We start from the raw sequence: 4,037 nt of genomic DNA, 5'->3' as shown, positions 1-4,037 counted from the left end.
ATAGTTCTTAGCTCCAATCAAGCTTTCTCTGCTGTCTAGGATCGTTAGTGCTATAGTGGAGACACTTTTCTCAAATAAGAATGGTGGTCACATTCCCTTTCTGGTGGTAGTCATTGAGGATCTCAAAAACAGGGATCGCAAAAACGTGTCAATAATGACAACGCTGGGCGAAAAGGCTAAAGAAGAAAAACCTGTAGATTTGAATGCCACTTCCTTTGCTAAGATAGCTAGATTTGGATGTCCATTCCATAAGGTATAGCTGCATCTGACACTGAGTAGAAGTTACTAGCAGGATAGACAGGAAGCTCTGAAGGATGTACAATGCTTGGAGGGACAGAAGTTTCAAGAGAAATGGTCTCTTTTGATGGGCATTTGTAGATGATGGTTGATACTGAAAACAATGCCTTCTTGACAGCTCTAGCATCACCAGTTATCTATTAAGCATAAAGATACATTCAAGATAACAATTAGCGGAATATAAGAAACAAAGAATAGATATTGAATAAAGAAAAAAAAGAGCAGAGCCTCATAACCGTCCTAATAGAGATAATACCACGTTCGTCTTGTTCTTTACGCCGATCCAACTTGTGCTTTTTTGGATGGATTTCACACGGAATCAAGGGAGGTGCGGGATACGACCCATATCACATTCCTGTGCCATAGCTTGCAAAATCAAATAAATCTATCGAAGCTAGGGTGCCAGGCCTATAAGAATCAGAAGAACAATCCACACTAATGTAACCGTAAAGAAATGGCGGCTCTAACATAGATTTTTCTCAATATGTCATGTTGTTGAAAAATCCTGTGGTAGCATGGGATGATCGGCACTTTAGTTTTAGTTATTGATTTACGCATCACGCATTAACTAATATTTATGGGGCTGGAGACTTCGCTAAAGCATGCACATAAATAGATGAATGAGAGATTACAAGGCAAGGAGATACAGATCTGGGGGTTGACTCAGAACTTGTACATAGGTCAGCTCACTAATGCTTAATAACCAATAAATAGTCAATCAAGAGATATGCACCAGCAAACAACATTATACTGAAATAGTGTATTAGGCGGCAAATGGCACAGAAGAGTTTAGACGATAGATTCTCTACAACAGGTAGGGATCGGGGGTTATACGCTCTTTTCTATAAACAAAGTAGGCTTGTGATTGTCCGCATCCATCACTCAATCATGCAATTCAAAGAAATGGTTTACTTATCTTCTTCTAAAGGATGGAATTGCTAGATTGTCAGTAATATCAATTGAGGAAGAAGCTAGTCCCACTTAAATTCGAAAAGAAGACCTCTATTGTGACAGAAGATTCCTCGCCCACAGCATCTCACTTATTGATTGTGACATAGCTCTCTATCTCCGCTCATAAGAAGATAGCGTTTCATTCACTCGCTCTAGAAACCATAGGAGCTACTATTCCCAAGTTTATTAAGAATGGGCACTCACTGGATTCAGGCTTCCACCGTTCTAGCTTCTCTTCGTAGTTCACTAGAATGTATCGAGCATGTTTCTCCGGATCAGGAGGCTTTACATAAATTGCTACGATTGCCAAGTCGAAAAAGAACTGGGCATGAAAGTGAAAGTGGAAAGAGAAGGGAGCATGACTTGTTTCAAGAATTGGATGCCCTTGTTAAGGAAATCTAGTATAAAAGGAGAAATTGGGCCTATTTATAACTTTTGGTACCTAACCACCTGAACTGGGAATAATGGCTAAAGATTGAAGGTTCTAAGCCATGTATCAGAGCCGGTTATTTGAGTATCGATGCTGTTGGAGTCTAGCTTCCGACCAATCCACTTCACTTCGGAGGACATAACAGCTTAAGAAGAAATCGAGATCAGGCCCGTGGAAAGCACACACACACGCCTGGGGAATGAATCCACTTTTTCATTCTCAATACTAGGGGGGGCTTCTCCGATCGATTGCTTTAACTGTTATTCCCCAGATTGGCGAAATGACCTTTCGTCTTGCTTCCGTAAAATAATAAAATGTGCTTTCGCCAGAAGAAGAAAAAAGAAGATAGCTCAGTAAATGGCATTCAAGTAAAGTCGAGAAAGAGGCCTTGCTTTCGCACAGGAAGGAAAGAATTGACTCGGGTAAGTAAGCCCTATTGGGGGATTAAGGGCTCGAGTACGATTAGAGCGCCTTTTTTTCTGCTGCGCAGGCTTACCATTTTAAATAGGGGGAAACAGGAGACTGTAGAAGATGAATATGGCTAGTCTACTGCTACTGTTTGATTGGCAATCCTTAGACTATAGGGATGAAGCAAAGGAGCATAACCTACCTGCAACTATGCTTTAAAGCAAAGAAATCTATCGAAATTCTCATTCCAGTCTGAGGGGATATCTGAAGCTACCGATCCGGGATCTCACTCAAATCCAAACCTAGCACTTTTGTATTTATTGCTTCTCCTTTTAGAAGGTCCGTAGCCGAGTAGAAGAGAAGAAAAGAGATTTCCTTATCTGCATGCCAGCTTTCATTCCTACTTTTGATGAAAGAAAGGTCAGTTGCTGCCGACAAGTCGACTAAACTTTCACAACTGTCACCTATCTTTAAGCACCTTCTAGGCCGCTTCCCAACCTAATGCATTCAAGTCTGCCTTCGGTACTGGTACTTCGGAATCAAGGGCCCAACAAGCGATATCAGGAGTCTTTGGCCGAAGAACTCGCGGATAAGAAGGTTATTCCATAACTATATAAAATCCATAGTCACGCTCAGCATGCGAAAGCTTGTAAAAATGACATCCCCTGCGAAAACCAATAGGATTTGTTGGGCCATCGAACACTAGTTTCTGGTTTCTCAAGACCTTGAGGCAAGGGCAGTTACGCAACATTTTCTCAATATTGAATGTGCATTTTTCCCGCATTTTTTCGATTCCACTTCTGTATCAGAAATTAGTGTCAAGGGATGGAGTTCCTGTTTCGTTAACTAAGTCTCGCGTTGTTTGCTTGAGGAAGGGACGGCCGTAGCTAAATTTCCATTGCTAATCTTACATGTTCCCACGAACAATAAAGAAAAGAAGAAAAGGCTATTCCTTAGACACAGAGGTGGGATTAAGGCGTCATGCGGAACTCCAACAACATAGACCAGATGACTTATTTATTGAAAATAGGTTTAGGAGCCTGATCCTGGAGCTGAGCAAGCATGGGCGCGATCCACATCGAGTGGAACTACTATAACTATATCTGTGGAAGGAAGGTGGAACCTTCACCGAATCATAGTTAGGTGGCACCCATTCCGCAGTGGGCCGACGTCACACTGCCGCTTCAATAGCTAGCGGGTAATAATCAGAAAGTGAATCATCAACCACTCATTTAGAAGCCGCTCATGCAACAACGTTTAAGTAAATCCTTCCGCCCTTATTTTCTTTAGTCTAGTTGTTGGAGGAAATGCGCCTTGAACACATTACGTATACTAGCTGAGCTTTGTCCCTAATCGTGACTAGTTGTTATTAGTTTCGATCAAATTTCCCCCCAGCCGGCAATGCCTCAGCTTCTCAAAATCTAGGAAGCTCTGAAAAAAAGTCATCATTATGAAAAGATACTAGCGCTACTAATAAGGGAAGCTACTTTTTTCTAAGAAAGGAATAAAGCAGAAAACTAAAGAAAGAGATCTTAAGTGGGTCCCGCGAGTAGTTTGTCTTGTTTCAGTCCGTACAAGAAGATACTTTCAGGGTTGCCCAAGAAGGGACGGGCCTATCTATTGGTGGTACTAGTTCCGCGGGAGGGGCAGGATTTCGGTGCCGTCAGCATGGGTCCGGCTATCGATCACAAGGGTCTAGATACGGGTCTCGAACGGAAAAGTATGCTACATATTGCTCTGCTCCAGTTCCCTCTGCTTACACCTGGTCAATTCGTTGATCGCCCCTTTTATTTCTGATTTTCAAAAGGGCCCCGCTCTCGTCTCTGCTGACGAAGCCTTTATCTCTGTCTCTGTTATCCTCGTACCTGCTGATCTCTTCGACTGATAGAGTCTATGCTATTGGTGAAGCTGGTTCTACCTCAACAACAGGATCTGCAAATGGATTTTCAAC

Source organism: Triticum urartu, chromosome 1A (genome assembly GCF_056163025.1).
Source record: "Triticum urartu cultivar PI428250 chromosome 1A, HENAU_Tu73, whole genome shotgun sequence".
NCBI lineage: Eukaryota > Viridiplantae > Streptophyta > Magnoliopsida > Poales > Poaceae > Triticum > Triticum urartu.
Note: the sequence above shows the minus strand (reverse complement) of the source record.